The sequence below is a fragment of the Chiloscyllium plagiosum genome, unplaced genomic scaffold (genome assembly GCF_037043375.1).
Source record: "Chiloscyllium plagiosum isolate Xiang-an unplaced genomic scaffold, Cpla_swu_hap1 HiC_scaffold_16, whole genome shotgun sequence".
NCBI classification, from domain to species: Eukaryota; Metazoa; Chordata; class Chondrichthyes; order Orectolobiformes; family Hemiscylliidae; genus Chiloscyllium; species Chiloscyllium plagiosum.
In genome coordinates, this window is record NW_028270154.1 from 56,430,556 (window position 1) to 56,449,279 (window position 18,724).

At 40.6% G+C, this 18,724-nt stretch overlaps 1 long non-coding RNA gene across 1 annotated transcript in view; it reads right to left on the reverse strand.

The window, feature by feature from the left end:
• Positions 1-1,652: 1,652 nt before the first annotated feature.
• LOC122556718 (uncharacterized) overlaps positions 1,653-18,724 on the reverse strand; it is a 28,067-nt gene continuing 10,995 nt past the window's right edge. Inside the window, exons 3-4 of the long non-coding RNA XR_015759788.1 lie at positions 4,160-4,236; positions 1,653-2,900 (exon numbers count right to left, since the gene is read on the reverse strand). This is a non-coding gene — a long non-coding RNA (uncharacterized LOC122556718). The remainder of the gene's footprint in view (positions 2,901-4,159; positions 4,237-18,724) is intronic.

The window sequence follows — 18,724 nt, forward strand, 5'->3', positions numbered from 1 at the left end:
TGTCCAGCTTGCATGAAGACCTCTGGTGTTTTATCAGAAAGCTTAACTATTCACCATTCTGAGGCTGAGCCATTCTGCAAAATATATTTTAGAAGAAATTGATATCCTAACACTACTTCCAACAACTACAAAGTGCCTCCCCTTTGAAAGATGCAGCCTTCCTTTAAATAGCATTAGCCAGTCGCCATATTGAACTGGTCCTCAAATCTACAATAAAATCTGAACTTGCCTTTATATTCACACATAGAAAGTTTAAGGTCCAAAAACGTTTACCCCAAAACATTTTTAGGTAGACGTGGCTCTGGTGTAATTTGGAAATACAGCTGCTGCTCCAGAAGAGAGAATTTTTAATCTTAAACTTCAGTGAAATGTAGCCAGCTGGGTGGGATATTACTGGGAAGCTGGAGGGAACTGTGTGTGTCAGAGGCTTTGGATGTTGTAAGTAGAGGGATCTTCTACAGAGTGCCATTGTGAAAGGGATTTTACATTGAGAAGAAGGGTCTGAGTCTATGATGGTATAGAACTAATCTTTGCTCCTGGTCTCACAAAGTAAGATTTTAAAAAGTTCTTAAGACTTCATCTTATACATTTCTCCAACCCTAAAGCATTTCCCCAACACTTGGCCTGGTGGGAAATATACTACAGCCTCACATGTAAACTGCTGTCTCAAAATTTCAATTGTACCCCCACGATTTGGGTTATGGGTCTTTGCCAACACAGTTGAATGGATTAAATTGCAAGTGATCATTTCCAAGAAGTTACAGGGCCAGAAAGCAACCTGTTGATTGAAACACACAGTCTGTCCAGTATCCATTTGGAAGGTAGGGTTAGGCATGCTCCCAAAAAGGAAAGTTAAAGGAAAAGGACAACTCTGTATAAGTTCTTCTTTCACTTCCTCTTTCCTCTTGGCTTACTTTTCTATTTGTGGTTCATGGTACTCAATGCTAAATGGAGGATGTTTAAAATGAGAATAAATCACTGGAGATCTGTGTAAAGTGAATGGTTAATTATATCTTAATCAATTATAGGAGAAAATAGGTCCAACTAAGTGTGGGGCGGGACGCAATGAGTCCAGGTAGTTTGAGGAGTTGGGAAATCAGATTAAGTTGAGTCTAATCCAATGGTGTGGGATTTTTGGAGGTAAGATCATGACCCGGGGCTTTGTCAAGTTGGGGCCTATGTGTTGGGACAGCGATCTGGGGAGGTATAAATGGAGATGCACAAAGCTAGTATGGCATCTGTTGTATAGCTATGCAGGAGTTAGACTATGTATTTAATAGTCTAATATTTCTTAAGTAGCTATTATGCTTAATTTCATTGGAAGCCTCCAAAGTCTGTGATTTAAATGGACACTTTCAGAAGGTTAAAGGCATAGGGGAATTTTACAGTGAAACATTCAATTTTCCAGACAACTCCTTCTAAGTTTACTACAATGAAGATTGAACAGGATCTCCAAGCAATTCTTATCTATGCTGGAATAACAACTGTCTGGCCCACAGAATATCTGGGCCATTATTATTACATGACAGCATTGCCTATAAGATGAGTCAGTGAGAATGAAAGGTTAGCCTCTGAAAATCTAAAAGTTGTCCTTGAGAAAGTCTCAACAGGAACCCTTGAAAAATATTTTGAAGCTGAAACATATAAAATGGGAGGCAATTTATTGATTACAGGAAGGAATATTAAGAAATTGGAGCAAAACAGTATGAATGATCAACATACACTCCAACTGGCAGAAGAAGACTGATAGTGTATCTCAAAGATCTGCACTGAAGATTCAATTATTCATGATATTTATAAATTACATAGATTGAGGAAGTAGACAGCCATATGCTGATGACACAATGTTAGGTGGCTGGTAAATAGAATAGGTGGAAGCAGAAATTTGCGAAGAGGCGTATCTTGATTAAGTAAATGGGATAGCTTGGTAGATGGATTTCAATGCACACCCAAGTAACATAGATTAAGATTCTGCTTCTTCTTAGCCACTCAGACTGTGGATGAATTGCTTCTAGCCTGAGTTAATATGTTCTACAGTGCTGATAAGTCCAATGTGTGATCTGAGGACGTTATTATCTGTAGGTCAGGTGAATATTGAAGGTTTGATGGATGAGTTGTTTTATGTTTTGTGTACAATGTCCAACACCTTAACTTTGCTTCCACAGGTTCTTGATGAAGACTCTCGAAGAGTTCAGTACCTTTATTCCGTTTTATCATAGGCCATTAACTTTCATGATCCATTGACCATCAGTATACAGATAACATTTGCATTCATGTTCATTCAGAAACTGAGGTACAGGTAATTGTTTTTGCAGGTCTTTTTTTAAAAACTAAATGTGCAGAAAACAAAGGTCCTCTTTTCACCAACTCCCACAACATAATATCTCCAAGTATCCATTAAGATCAATGGGTGAAACCTTAGAAAACACAATTTATTGTCCAAATCTTGGGCATCTCATCTCAACAAAGGCAGGCATGGATATTAAACTTCACGATTGCTTCTAAAATGCCAACTGGGCTTTCAGGTGAGTGGGAAAAAGAGTATTTGAGTACCAGAACCTCAAAGTTGAGATTAAGGGTCTGGGTTTACTAGGCAGCAGCGATCGCTGTGCTCCTATATGCTTCAGCGATTTGAAAACCTTACAGCAGACCACTCAGAGCACTGGAGAAGATCTATCAATGTACCTTTGTCAGATCTTCCAAATCCCATCGCAAAGGAAGGCAGTCCAACATCAGTATCTTCTCTCAAGCCGAGATATCTATTATCAAGACAATGATTCCTCAAAACTAGGTATTGGTGGAACATTGATTTGTATATCTGACTCCAGAAACCCAAAGCAACTATTCTACTCAGAACCTAGTTACGATTGAAGACTCCCAGTGATCTCCTCAATGCATTCCTGAAATAAAATGAAGAAAAACAGATAAATTGTGAAAAGCCAGGAAATATTGAAGAGTTAAGATACTTGAGGATCCAAATGCACAAATCACTAAAAATTAGCAGATGGGTACAATGTTGTTTTCCTCACTCATGGGATGTAAGTGACACTGGCCAGGCCAGCATTTGATAAACATTTATAATTGCCCTTGAGAAGGTGGTGATGAGCTAAATAAAATGCTTTTTTTTTATTTCAATGAGCTACAATACAAAGGAGTAGAACTTATAGTTATATATGTCTCTAGTTCTATCCCATTGTGAGAACACTGCTCAGTTCTGTGACCTGTATCTCAGGAAGTACACATTGGTTCTAGAGATGGTGCAGCATAGATTCACCAGAATGCAACTGGAGTCAAAAGGATTAAATTATAAGGCAAATTGATAAACTCAATTTGTATTTCCTTGAGAATAAAAGATTAATATTGGAAATAAACTATTCCCTTAGGTGGGGAAATCAGAACAAGTAATATTAACCATAAAATTAAAACTGGGCTATTTAGGTATAATGTTTTGTCAGCAAGAACATCTTCACATAAAGGGAAGTGAAATCATTCATTCTTGTCCTTAGTTCATTTTCAAGGATAGAAAACCTTTGAACTAAAGTTGATCTTTTTTATTTATTCATTCATGGTTATAGATGGTTATAAAACCAAGTGATAAACGGAGTTATCACCTATGAATTAATTGAATAATGAAACAGGCTTAAAGAGCTGATTGGCACATTCCTGCTGCAGTATTCCTAAACTGCATTGGTTGTGTTGGTATGATGATTATTAAGGCCAAAACAGAAGTACAATATGACACTTTTCTTAACATGTTTAACAGTCCCAATTTAAGGTTACTAATATAATTAGTCATCAGCATTTTTTCTTTCTGAAACAATGAATTCACAGTTGCTAAATTAATTATTTTCATAAGACCGGCTGAAATATCAACTGTGATCAACACTGCCACCAAGCTGTGGCTATAGTAGAGCTAGTTTATATTGAAAAAATTCAGCAATGGACATAAATCTGGTTAAGACAAGGAAATTGCATAACTCCCCTTAAAGACAAAGAAATAATCCTTTAGAAAGCAATGAAAACAATATATATAAAAATGGAGCATTCTGAATATTATTGAAACATTTTGAATTGCTGTACAATCTCAGGTTTTGCAAATAATATTTTAGACAAATATGCTTGTCTGCCTATGTCAGTATCACACAATATTAACACTCACCGACTAAATCCTCTGAATGAAGCATATCAAATTGCTGGTTACCAGATGTTGGTTTGTTGTTTGTCTTTCTGGAATCACTTATGAGAACAGAGGGAAAAAAATGAAATTTCAGAGATAGCGCCATTTAGCATCAGTAGATCTTAGAATTTAGTGTGACTTAGTACAAGAGAGACTTCCATTTTATTATTGTCCAGTGCTCCAAAACTCAGAGTTATTTTCTTTGATCCCTAAAACTTTTAAGAGTCAAAATTCTCTGGTTGATAAATGCTTTCCAGCTGATAAAGATCTTTCACTACCTTAACAAGATTTGCTGATGCAGAAATCATTCCAAAGCCAGTATGCAAGTATTTGTGTTTACAGTAAGTTTAATGCAGAGAGGAATTGTCTGTAGGAAAATAAACATGCACATTAATGATGTTGTCAGTAGTGTTTATTTTAAGAATAAGCTAAGGTAAATTGTATTTGGTTTGAACCCAGCACAGTTACCTGCTATGTTTTGAAAGAAAATGCAGTTGACCTTCCAGATGGCAAAAGGCTTGAACACTTTCAAAGTTACCAGGAAATAGACTGGTTTAATAACTGGTTCTTTCCTTACTCTCCTCCACTGTGTGTTTGGAGACATTTTGCAAAAAGAATTACAGTGATTTGAATTTTGAAATTAAACTGCATGTTGAAGTTACAAAACAGAGCAGAAGAATCCCTGCTCCCATTTACTTTAAAACCTTTGCTCTGAAAAGTCACAAAATTTGTGTTCAAAGGGCACAATGAAAGGGAGTGTTTGTTCCGTGGTTGACTTTAATTAATAGTAAAGAAAGTCACATTATTAACTAAGGTACAGCTGCATTACAGATAGCAGTTGCTGTATACAAACTGAGAAAGGTTTGATATTGGGAGAGGTGATGGAGAGGGGAGACAAAACTGGGCTTGGTGGCACTTGTTTTTGACTGCGAAGTGAGTCCTTAAAGTTCTCAACTGAGGTCCATCCTGCATATACACATTCCTAACATGAAATGCAGATGGAGGGTAATTTAGATAAACATGAGGTGTCACATTTTGGTAAGACAAACTAGGGCAGGAATTAGAGTGGTTCTGGAAAAGCACAGCAGTTCAGGCAGCATCCGAGGAGCAGGAAAATCGACGTTTCGGGCAAAAGCTCTTCATCAGGCAGCTATTCCTGATGACGGGCTTTTGCCCAAAACATCGATTTTCCTGCTCCTCGGATGCTGCCTGAACAATTGTGCTTTTCCAGCACTACTCTAATCTAGAATCTGGTTTCCAGCATCTGCAGTCCTTGTTTTTACCTAGGGCAGGAAGTATACAGTTAACAGTAGGACCCTGGGGAATGTTGTGGAACAGAGACACCTAGATTCAGGTACGTAGTTCCGTGGAAGTGGCATTGCAAGTCGATAGGGTGCTGAAAAAGGCAGTTGGCATGTTTGCCTTCATTAGAGCATTGGTTTACAAGAGATGTACAGGGATGTTACTGGGACGAGAATGTCGGAACTATGGGGAGAAGCTGGATAAGCTGGGATATTTTTCCTTGGAGCATAGGAAATTGAGGGGTGACTTTATAGAGGTTTATAAATTCATGAGAGGCATAGATAAAGTTAATAGCAAAGGAGGCCAAGTCTCTGGATACTTTCAAGAAAGAGTTGGATAGATTTCTTAAGGATAGTGGAATCAAGGGTTATGGGGATAAGGCAGGAACAGGATACTGATTGAGGATGATCAGCCATGATCACAATGAATGGTGGTGCTGGCTCGAAGGGCAGAATGGCCTACTCCTGCACCTATTGTCTATTGTCTATTGTCTTTTCCCGAGGGTAGGTGAGTTCAAAACTAGAGGGCATAAGTTTAAGGTGAGAGGGGAAAGATTTCAAAGGGATCTAAGCGACAACTTGTTCACACAGAAGGTGATATGTATGTGGTATCAATGACAGATGAAGTGGTAGGTGCAGGTACAGTTATAAATTTGAAAGGCATTTGGACAGGTACACGAATAGGAAAGGTTTAGAGGGGTACAGGGGAAATGCAGGCAAATGGGATTGGTTTAGTTTGGGAAATTTCATCGGCATGGACAAGTTGGACCTGTTTCCAGTCTGGTCTGTATAGTCTGTTTCCATGCTGCATGACTCTATGACTCGGTATTGTTGAATGGTTTAGCATAATGTCATGGACCAGGCCAGACCCCCTCAAACTATTTCGAGAAAGTAGCCCCGACCCTAAGCTGTTCTAAGCAGGTGCATGTGGATTTCCAGGAGTGATGCAGCTGGTCAAACCACTTAGTTTTAAACAAATTGAATTGATTTACAAGATTACTGAATGAAACACAAACACAAACAAATATAGAATAACTTAACCAATCCAAAAATCCAACAGATTACCCTAACTTAATGGTACTGTTCTAAATATTTGTAACAATCCTCATAAACACCCCTTGGCACAAAGGATAAAATCAATGACAGGTCTTACGTGGAGAGAGAGAGAGAGAGAGAGTGAAAAGGCAGAGAGCTTCAGCATGGAACACCTTCTTGCATGTAGCTGTTTCTTGGACCAGCAGCCTCAAACTGACTAACTGCTTTCAGTGAACAGCCAGACTGCTAAATAAAATCCCAAACCAACCAAACCAGAGAAAAGGTGAGCTGGGACAACTGGCCACTCCCTTTTTATTGTACAAGTGATTTTGTTTTTCTAATTTCAACGCCTTTTGCTTGAGGTAGTATCTGTTATGTATAATCAAACTGGCCCTAGAACCCTTCCAACCTAGATTTTTTGGAATCACTGCTTTTACAACCTCACTGAAAAAGAAGCCAAGGACAGCATAACCTCGTTAAAGGAGTAACTTCCTCAAAATGAGCACACTGCACATCTCCTGTAAGCAGGATGAGCAAATAGATGACGTTATCAATCAGAATGCAGTAGAATTCACCACTTCAGCTTAAGCCCTCTCTCTTAGCCTCACACAGCTAAGCATAGCATTAAGGTACATGACAAAAAGTTCCATCTGCTGACAAAATCACTCATGACTCTAGTTCACAGCCTATACACCTGTCTGCAGTAGGCATACAAAGAGAGCTGTGCTATAACAAGCAAATTGATCAAGCACACAGTTGACATCCTGAAGCAATGATTTATCTGCCTGGATCACTGCAGAGAAACATATATCATGGGCGGCATGGTGGGTCAGTGGTTAAATCTGCTGCCTCACAGCACCAGGGTCCTGGGTTCGATTCCCGCCTGTCTGTGTGGAGTTTTCACATTCTCCCTGTATCAGCGTGGGTTTCCTCCAGGTGCTCCGGTTTCCTCCCACAATCCAAAAATGTGCAGATTAGGTGAATTGGCCATGCTAAATTGCCCACAGTGTTAGGTGCATTAGTCAGGGGTAAATATAGGGTAGGGAATGGGTTTGGTTGGGTTTCTCTTCGGAGGGGCGGTGTGGACTTGGGCTGTAGGGCCTGTTTCCACACTGTAGAGAATCTAATCTAATCTAATCAACATGTATGGTCAAAAGCTGCAAAGTCTTACCATCATGAAGAAACAGCCCCCTGTAATATCTGTAGAAGAGAATGAGGAAAAATAAATGTGCCAGGTGATAAGAGTAGTGGAAGTTGACAGAGGCAGTAAGAGTGTAAAGAAGGACACACAAAGCAAACCTCCCACATTTTGATTAGCTAACACTGGAACAGTTAGACTCTGTGTTTTCTGTGTTTTCAGAGTTAGAGGAATGATGATGAGAAGATCGTGTAAGACTACTTAGAAAGTATAAGGTACCTGAAGGGATACCACTAGGTGCACTATGTATGTAATGTAATCAGTATTGATAAAACCAATCCTTATCACTGAGCCCTGAAAAATGAGCTCAAGTGGAATCAGAGATTCAATACATGTGACAAAATCACTCAAATGAACATAGCCAAAGCAGTTAAAACTAATTCAGCAGGGGGATGGGAACCAGAATTGTAGTTCCAGTGTACAGGAGGTTGAGGGTAGTGAGATCAGGGATAGGTTTACAAGGTCACGAGAAGACACTGCCAATCAGGATGTTGGTTTCAAATGTGTGTAGTTCAATACCAGGAGCATCCAGAATAAGGTGGGTGAACTTGCAGCATGGGTTGGTACCTGGGATTTCGATGTTGTGGCCATTTCAGAGACATGGCCAGAGGAGGGACAGGAATGGTTATTGCAGATTCTGGGATTTAGATGTTTCAGTAAGAACAGAGAAGATGGTAAACAGGCAGGGGTGTGACATTGTTAATCAAGGATAGTATTACAGTAGCTGAGGTAATGTTTGAGGATTCATCCACTGAGGTAGTTTGGGCTGAGGTTAGAAACTAAAAAGAGAGGTCACCCTGTTAGGCGTTTTCTATAGGCCTCCAAATTGTTCCAAGAATATAGAGGAAAGGATAGGAAAGATGATTTTCGATAGGAGGGAGAGTAATAGGGTAGTTGTTTGGGGGACGTTAACTTCCCTAATATTGACTGGGAATACTATAGTTCAAGTAGTTTAGATGGGTCAGTTTTTGTTCATTGTATGCAAGAGGGTTTTCTGACACTGCATGTAGACAGGCCAACAAGGGGAGTGGCCATATTGGATTTGGTACTGGGGAATGAACCCGGCCAGGTGTTAGATTTGCAGGTAGATGAGCACTTTGGCGATAGTGACCATAATTCAGTTATGTTTACAATAGTAATGGGCCAGAATAGGTATATACCGCAGGGAAAGCGGTATAACTAAGGGAAAGGCAATTATGATGTGATTAGGCAAGATTTAGAATGCATAGGATGGGGAAGGAAACTGCAGGGGCTGGACACACTTGAAATATGGAGCTTATTCAGGAACAGCTACTGCTGGTCCTTGATAAGTATATACCTATCAGGCAGGGAGGTAGTTGCTGAGAGAGGGAGCCATGGTTTACTAAAGAAGTTGAAGCTATTGTCAAGAGGAAGAAGAAGGCTTATGTGAGGATGAGGTGTGAAGGCTCAGTTAGGGGGCTTGAGAGTTATAAGTTAGCCAGAAAAGACTTAAAGAGAGGGTTAAGAAGAGCCAGGAGAGGACATGAGAAGTTGTTGGCAGATAGGATCAAGGAAAACCCTAAGGCCTTCTATAGGTACATCAGGAATAAAAGAATGACGAGGGTAAGATTAGGGCCAATCAAAGATAGTAGTGGAAAATTGTGTGTGGAATCTGAGGACATGGGGAAGCACTTAATGAATACTTTTTGTCAGTATTCACATTGGAAAAGGGCAATATTAGTAAGAATACAGAGATACAGGCTACAAGATTAGCTGGGATTGAGGTTGACAAAGAGGAGGTTTCAGCAATTTTGGAAGCTCTGAAAATAGATAAGACCCCTGGGCCGGATGGAATTTATCCTCAGATTTTCTGGGAAGCAATGGAGGAGATTGCAGAGCCTTTGGCTCTGATCTTTATGTCATCATTGTCAACAGGAGTAGTGCCAGAAGACTTGAGGATAGCAAATGTTATTCCCTTGTTTAATAGGGGAGTCGGGACAACCCTGGTAATTATAGGCCAGTGAGCCTTACTTCGGTTGTGGGTAAGGTGTTGGTAAAGGTTATAAGAGATAGGAATTATAATCATCCAGAAAAGAATAATTTGATTAGAGATAGTCAACACGGTTTAGTGAAGGGTAGGTCATGCCCCACTAACCTTAGTGAGTTCTTTGAGAAGGTGACAAAACTGGTGGATGAAGGCAAAGTGGTTGATGTGGTGTATATGGACTTCAGTAAGGTGTTTGATAATTTTCCACATGGTAGGCTATTGCACAAAATACAGAATTTCATGATTTAGCGGTTTAGATCAGAAATTGGCTAGCTGAAAGAAGACAGAGGGTGGTGGTTGATGAGAAAAGTTCATTCTGGAGCTGTCACCCAGGTTGATAGTGTTGTTAAGAAGGCATGTGGTGTGTTGGCGTTTATTGGTAGGGGGATTGAGTTTCAGAGCCACAAGGTCATGCTTCAGCTGTACAAGACACTGGTAAGGCCACACTTGGAGTATTACATGCAGTTCTGTTCACCGCATTATAGGAAGGATGTGGAAGCTTTGGAAAGGAGATTTACTAGGATGTTGCCTGGTATGGAAAGAAGGTCTTACAAGGAAAGGCTAGATTAGATTACATTACAGTGTGGAAACAGGCCCTTCGGCCCAACAAGTCCACACCGACCCGCCAAAGCGTAACCCACCCATACCCCTACATTTACACCTTAACTAACACTATGGGCAATTTAGCATGGCCAATTCACCTAACCTGCACATCTTTGGACTGTGGGAGGAAACCGGAGCACCCAGAGGAAACCCACGCAGACACGGGGAGAACGTGCAAACTCCACACAGTCAGTCGCCTGAGGCGGGAATTGAACCCGGGTCTCTGGCACTGTGAGGCAGCAGTGCTAATCACTGTGCCACCGTGCCGCCTACCAGTGCCGCCCACCGTGCCGCCCACCAGATGGGCTGAGGAAACTGAGGCTGTTTCCATTGGAGAGAAGAAGGCTGAGAGGTGACTTCATCGAGACATATAAGATAATTAGAGGGTCAGATAGACTGGACACTTTTTCCTTGGATGGTGAAGGCTAACACGGGGGGACATAGCTTTAAATTGAGGGATGATAGATTTAGGACAGATGTCAGAGGTAGTTTCTTCACTCAATAGGGGTGTGGAACAGTAATAGACTCGTTGAAGTTAAAGGCATTTAAATGGACATTGGACATACATATGTATAATAATAGAACGATGTAGATTAGATGGGCATCAGATTACTTTCACAGGTTGGCACAACATTGAGGGCTGAAGGGCCTGTACTGCACTGTAACGTTCTACGTTCTATATTCAGCTGAACATCACTGTTTGTATTAGTCCTGATATTGAATGGGTCAACTACATTTATGTAGACTACAGAAAGGTGAATACAGTCATGGAATAGGATTGGCAACGCTTTGTTCCTTTTTAAGATTCAGCTCTTGTGGGGTTACTGGAAGATGCCTTTAATATCACGGACTAAAGAAATATGGCTTTTGTTACAACAAATGGTTTATATGTATGTCAAGTGATGCCATTTGAGTTAAAGAATACCCCAGCTACATTCTAGAAGCTCATGAATCAAGTCATAGCTGAGGCCTATAATTGTGTAGTTTATTTAGATAATGTTGTGGAATGTAGGCACACATGGAAAACCCTAGTGATTTTGAACAGGATTGCTATACTTGTTAAAAGCAATTTACCTGACACTCATTTTAAGTTCAATTTACATTGCCATTTTGTTCAATCAGTGAGGGAGGTTGTTTGCAGACATACTGCCAACAAGAGGTATGTACAACATGTGGTTTAGCCAGCAACAAGTAGTTGATTGGTTTTTGGAGTTGTGACCATCTGTGGATGATAACCACCATCAGCCTGGCAGCAACAATGCAGTTCTTATGTTGCTGAACAGCTGATGGGTGTGAATGATATTGCCAGGAGACCTGGGACATCTGAGAGGGGAAGTAGTGCGCCTTTGTATAGTAGAAAGTACTTGAAGCCTGAAGAAAGCCAGTCTCTTCTCCTACTAATTGCTGTCAGGGGTTGGTTTAACCAGTAAGTTAGCAACTTTATAATTTGAGAAACCAGTCACTCCGTGCCTCCTGCAAGGAAGTAAGAGGTACCTGGAGAAGAGAAATTAAAGGACAGCAAGTCCTGGCCAGCAAAAATATCATCTCAGCAAACCCTGCAGAAAGGATGCCTGAAGTCCCAGGGTCAGATTCACTTGAAGAGTGATTCTCATCACTTGATTCAGCAACAACTGTCCTTCCTGACTTGACGCTTCTCCTCTCTCCCTCTCTCAGGAGAAGCTATTGCAAAACCTGAGACAGCAAGAGTTAACTGGAGGTGACAAGGTGAGCCCATATGTTCTAATCCTCACAGAGGAGATAGGTTTGAACTTTATGGCAAGGCCCAATGTTGAGATTGATTTCATTAATGGTGATGGTATCCTCAAATCTAATTGTTCATCTCATGCCCCTCAGTCTTTCCACACAGGTTTTTGTTTTTGGTTAGATTTAACTAAGGCTGACGCATACGACCATTGTACAGCACATGCAGCATTGATTGTGGAAGGAAGAGAATTATAGGAATATATCCCAAACACCTCAGGTGACATGCAAGCCATTTGCTCAGCATCCATCCACATATCAATCTTCACTAATTTCAATTCTGTTCTAAATCCCTGTACAGCATGAAGAAGCTAAGCAGCGCAGCAAAAAATAAAGATTTAAGGAATTACATTTACCACAGGGCTTGGAGCAGTAGCAGTAACAAATAAAATCTAAATGTAAAAGCCAAAATGGTTTATTTTTATATTACAATTACTTTATTTATTTTGGCCTATGCTGTCTGCCAGAATATGTTATCAATGAGTTTGAAACATTGGTTTTAAAGTGAAGAAAAATGATATGGAATTGACATGACCATTGGTTTTGAAAGCCACTTATACGGCTGCTGGAAAACAAGTTTCAGTACCTGTAGCAAGAACATGAGTTCAGTGATCTCATTCATTCACACAGGAAGCAAACAACTATTGCTGAATCCTGACTCTTCATGTGCATAAGGGATAAAGATTTTAGGACACAATATATGAGCTATTTTGAAACACGATGTGGTTAAGTTTTAGCATGTTTGAAAGAATAAATGTGATGTTGGACCAATAATTCCCAAATGCCTTTTAACACTTGTGTTTGTTCATCTTGTGTTTGCTCATTTCATGTCTGCTGTTGTTAAAGACTCAATTAGAAATATTGGTTATTATTACTGTATCACTGGATGCCTGGATTGGTAGAAGAAAAACGAGATGCATTACTTTGTTCCTGTGAATGGAGATCCAATGTTGCGATCCTCAAACTCATGGCCTTAATATGTTTGTGAATTTAGTTCATTGACAATGACATCATTTGTATTATCTCAAAGACCATTACAGTACTTCATAAACATAACTGGTTAGAATGTCTTTTTTGTTCTCTATTGTCCCTTTTTCTGCTGTCCTTTTTCACTCTTTCACTCTCAAACCACTCTATTGCATTCCCTTTTAGTTTTATTTTAATCAGTCAGCTAATTTACCCCATATTCTTCTTTGTGTTTCAAAGTTCATTTATTTAAGTGACAACAAACAGAAATCCATACAATGTCCATGAGGTCTCAATTGCAATGCTAACATCAGTCCGCCAATGTCACTCAGTGTTTCTATAAATGTTGGCACAACTATAGCGTGATCTGGAATGAATAAGAACATACTGTTCATGTTGCTGTATCATCGCTGTGAGATATACCATTACAGCAAACTCTGGATTTTATTTAGATCCTAATTTATATCAAGATAAACATAATACTCTTGTCTGTCATCAAAACCTAAATTTCCTATAAACAAAGTCTTAACTGTGACAAGATGTGATCTCTTCTTTTGCTAAGAATTATTCATTATCTTGGAAAGTAAATGAGTTAAGTGATGCAGGACAATACATTGAAATTGGTTTGAAACCTACTCTGCTCAATGTTAATAAATACATTTAAAGTATGCCAGCACAAATTTCCCAATTTGTGAAATTTCTCTACAGAATAATTCAAGCCTTATCTTTCTTTCTCTACAAATGACTGAAGTAGCCATAAACATAGCCATATTTGAACAATATAGTCGATATTTGCAGATCCTCCCTGGTGCATTTTAAGGTGGAGGCGGTCAGAAAATAAAGTGTGAGGTAGCCCACCATCTTTCCACCTCATTCCCCAATGTTGCAGGTAGAACATTAGGCCTTTTGAGGCCCTTAAGACCCAATTAACTGCCACTGAAGGGCTTTGTCCCACTCCCGCTACAATTTTCAGTTATGCCCATTGGGGACACTCCACCACCCAACATCATAAACATCCCAAACTGCTCCACTGCTTTTCTAAGCTGACTCCCCAGAGACTTTACATGCAGTAGCTGCAGTCTCCCAGTAGAGGCCACCCAAAATCTGCAGCATTATCTCAAACACAGGGAGGTACCTACACTTCCTCTTTGGGAATGCTGGTGGCAGAATTCTTTTCTGGAACTGCTGGGACTCCAGAGCAGCCAGAAAATCTGTCTGGCCAAGTTTTCTCCAGGCAGCAGTCCCACTCTGACAGTATTACGGCTGCTCAAGCTTGGTATTGCTATAGAGCAGTCAGACTTCCATTTTGTGATAAGCTGACTGACATTTAGTTTGGGAGAGTCAGGGAGGACATGTAATCTGAGCTGGTAAAATACATCCCTGTGGTGCAATGTACTTTCCATGTTTTTATATGTTTTTAGGTCAACATCAAACACTTGGAAATCAGGTTTGCATAAGTCCATATGTTGTGCATGAAAACTGGTATAACCAGCAAAGTAACATCTATGATAAAATGATGGCATATATAATGAAATGTAAAATAGAGATTTACGAATATATATTTATAAATGTTTTGTAGCAGCATTAAGGTGCAACGACTGACAACATACTTTATTCATAAATTTAAATTTATACAGAATGTCATAGCAAGTAAGGAATTGCAATTACATCTTGAGTCAATCTTCTTAAACCCCATTGTCACTGCCAATAAAGTATACGCATGCCTAAAGGGAAATAGGATTGTGGGATTTATATTTTGATCGGAGATTACTTTAAAAATACCTTTCGCCTCTCAGTGGAGTCAAATCCATTCTTATAATTCATGTGAGATTCAAATATTTATGCCAAGGAAGCAGATGATAATATAATCCTATTCCCATCTAAATATAGAAACAATTTGTTTCATAATATACAGCAACCTAAAATTAATTCGATGGCATTTGATGAATCATATAGCTACTTATGTTCAAGGTCAACATCAACAAACATACATCTGCATGAACACATTCCAAAATAATTGTAAAATCCTTTTGTGCCTTTCATATATGATACAGAATAGCAGCTCAGTTTTCAGAATTGACTTCTGACAGAAGTTACTCCCTTCACTACTGAAAAGTGAACATTTGCAATGAAGAGTACCAGGGTCTAAATTCCACTTGATGACATCAATTTTTCATGGCTTATGACAGTGATGAAATTAGCGCTGTGATGATCTGTGCTGGATTTGCATAGGGTCACTGCTTAACTTGCCTCGAGTTATTTTTATTTAAACAGCTGCTAAAGAAGCACTGTGTCAATTTAAATATTGCAATTCGTGGGGTATATCTAAATACGCACACGCTTATTAAAATTTAAGTGTAGCTTTCTTGCTAAGTTTTAACCTTGACAATGAAAACAGTCAGGAAACATGCTTGATGAATAGGAATGGATTTTTAAACAGCTTCATTGGATGCAGGCAGACAAGCATTTTAGCATCACTGCCTCCGTGCTCTTTCCCCAGCACCATACCAACCCTGAGGGCAGCTTAGGGCCATGGTGGCTGCCCATCACTTCCTGGCAGACAGCCATTTCAGGCTAATCATGGAACCTATACAGTCCTGTTCCCAGGTCAACTCAGATTTTCAGTCAACAATGTGGGCAGGCCATTTGGTGCTGAACTGTGGTCAGCTCAAATTGAAAGGATCAAGGAGGGTGTGAGATGGAGGCACAATGAATCATCAAGGGGAACTCTCAAACCACAGGATGGAATTTTGTGCTGTCCCATAATGGTAGGTTTGGTGGCAGAGAGACATTTCATCAGGCAGGAGGGTGACAACTGGAGATCCCATTGCCTTTCCTTCCCTACCCAAATTAAATCTTTACAAGGAGGTCCACATCTTCCCAACCCACCAACAACTGAAATCCTTAAACAGGCAATTAATGATCGAGAAAGGGCCTCACCTCATCCCACTCTGATGGCAATAATCCAGCAGTAGCCAGGGAGATCACTATATGGTCAGCAGCATAAGAAGGAAATCCTTGTAGGCTCCTGGTAGGGGAGGGCAGGGGAGTGTCCTTCATTCTGAGGCACTCAATGCCTAATTAAGGGACTTGGCATCAGGGGAGGGGTACACTGCTGAAAGCCTTATTGTGAAATCGCCCATTCCACTTTTCCAACCCCGCCATCATCACTCACCCTGACTTGTGTGACCTCATAGGTGAGTGTTGTATATTGGCAGAAACCACTACCAGTCTGGTGTCACTGCTGAGTACAGAAGAGCTGATGATCTCTGGGTAGCCAAAGGCTAGTGACCAGGACTACTACTTCTTCAACAGTGATCTGAGGGAAGGCCCATCACTGCCCTGTTAATTGCCTGAGTGGCACAAGATGTGGGTGACATGTCAGCTCTCCTGCCAGTGGTCAAGACCCCTGTCACCTCCATGAGATATTGACAATAATGGCTGGAGGTTGCAGCTCTGGTTGAGTTTGCAGGATTTGCTGTTTCCAGTGTAATGACCAGGCAGCTCTGGCCATTTTTGAAGACTCAAATGAACTTTCCTGGCCTTCTTCCTCACACTCTCTCTCTTCTATAGGGCTTGAAACAACAGTACCACCACTCCCTCCAGCCTCTACCCCAAAGCTGGTGAGCTGCTGATTGTCAGTGATGCAGGGCCTCCCACTGTTCAGGGACTGCCTACTGTCCGCTATTGGACAATGAATCCACTCCCAGGCCCTAATTGATCTGGACCTTTAAAATTCTGAGGAGGGGGGCCTCTTGTAGCACTGTGGTAGTGACCCTACACCTGAACCAGGAGCTCAAGTCCCACCTGCTTCAGAGCTGTGTAATAACATTTCTGAACAGATTGATTGGAAAGAATAGGATACAGAAAACAGATTAATTTTAAAAAGTATATAAATAAAAGGTCTGTGTACCACTGACTTTAAAAACTAATCTGAGTGGGCGAGTAAATCTTGTGGCAAGTGGTGGTGTCCCTACCAGTCCCTACCATGGATCAGAATGCTCAGGTTCAAGTTCCATTACTCCAGAAGTGTGTACTAACATCTCTGAACAGGTTGATTAGAAAAATAGGTTAAAATTTTTTTAAAAACTGAGAGGGTGGGTCCAGAACACATTGTATGGTGTTGAGACAGTCTTATTTATTTACAACAATATACACTTCCATGACAGTAATTTTCAGTTTGATCTTGATCAATACTGAAGAACATTTTGGTGGCTGTTGTCAGTACTTTTGGTCAATGAGCTTGGGTAATGGATTATAGGAGATGCTGCACTGTATTGAAGGATTGCCCTCACAACATTGCCGGAATTTAGATATTCCAACAGTTCTACAGAAGGAAAAACAGAAGAGAATTGGGATTTCCAACTTTTAAGAAAATGACAAAGAAATTATCTTATTCTACCATCAGACATGTTCCTCATGAAAGTTCAGTTTGAGTTGCTAGATCTGTCCTGAACTTCATTCCGTTTAGGTGTATCACTGATCTCCTCACTGTGAAGCCAGGGCTTTAAATTCACTGCATGGTTGTCATCGCTGCTGTTGCTGTCATGGACAGACTGGGTGATTGGCAAGGATAAGATCAAACAATTTATTCTCTCCTATTGGTCCACTTAACATCTGCTGCAGATCATGTACGATAACTGTGTCCTTCAGGTCTCAGCTAGCTCAAAGATAAATGTTGTTACCTTTGGCTGTGGGCAGTACAGTGGCTCAGTGATTAGCACAGCTGCCTCACAGTGCCATGGACCCGAGTTCGATTCCAGTCCTGGGCAACTGTCTGTGAGGACTTTGCAGATGCTCCCCCTGTATATGTGGGTTTCCTCCGGGTGCTCTGGTTTCCTCCCACTGTCTATATATGTGCAGGTTAGGTGAATTAATCATGCTAAATTTCCTTTAGTGTACAGGGATGTGCTGACTAGGTGGAGTAGCCTTGGGAAATGCAGGGTTACAGGGGTTGGATGGGGTCTGTATGGGGTGCTCTTCAGGCATCAGTGAGGACTTGATGGGCTAAAAGGCCTGCTTCCACACTGTCAGGATTCTATGAATATTGAAAGCTCTGACCTAGAGCACATATATGCACCAACTGCCCTTAATGCTTCCTCAAAATGCATTGAGGGCAATGGGGGAGCACTGTTTCATCAGCCAAGGAGGGGTAAAAGACGATAATTAAAAGGAGACTTACTGGGCCATGTTTGATCTGGTGTTATGAGACTTCTCAGGTCTGGGGATACTGGTGACAGCCCAGGACCACAGCCTCTCCTCTGGAAAGGACTGTTGTATGAAAGTGTTAATATTTAATTGAGTGCAGTAAGCATCACCCACCATGATGAGTCTTAGTCAGAATTAAGAAAGAGCTTGTAGGAGTCAGACCTGAGGCTGGTGTACACCTTGTAGTCTCTGTAGTAATGCAGATTTAATTCATGTAACTTGTAAATAGTTACAGAAATGCAGTAAACTTAATATTGCTTACTCAAAAAGTCTCTCTAGTTCGACCAGAAAGGTATTTATCCTGATGCATGCTTGACACCTTCCAGTTTTAAGGACCGCACAGATGTAAAAAAAAACTGCAAGTTCACCCTCCTGGGTGGGACGGTCCACAACCAGTGGGCATGGTCTAAAGATACACGTTAGGCCATTTAGGACTGAGATAAGGAGAAATATCCTCACCCAGACAG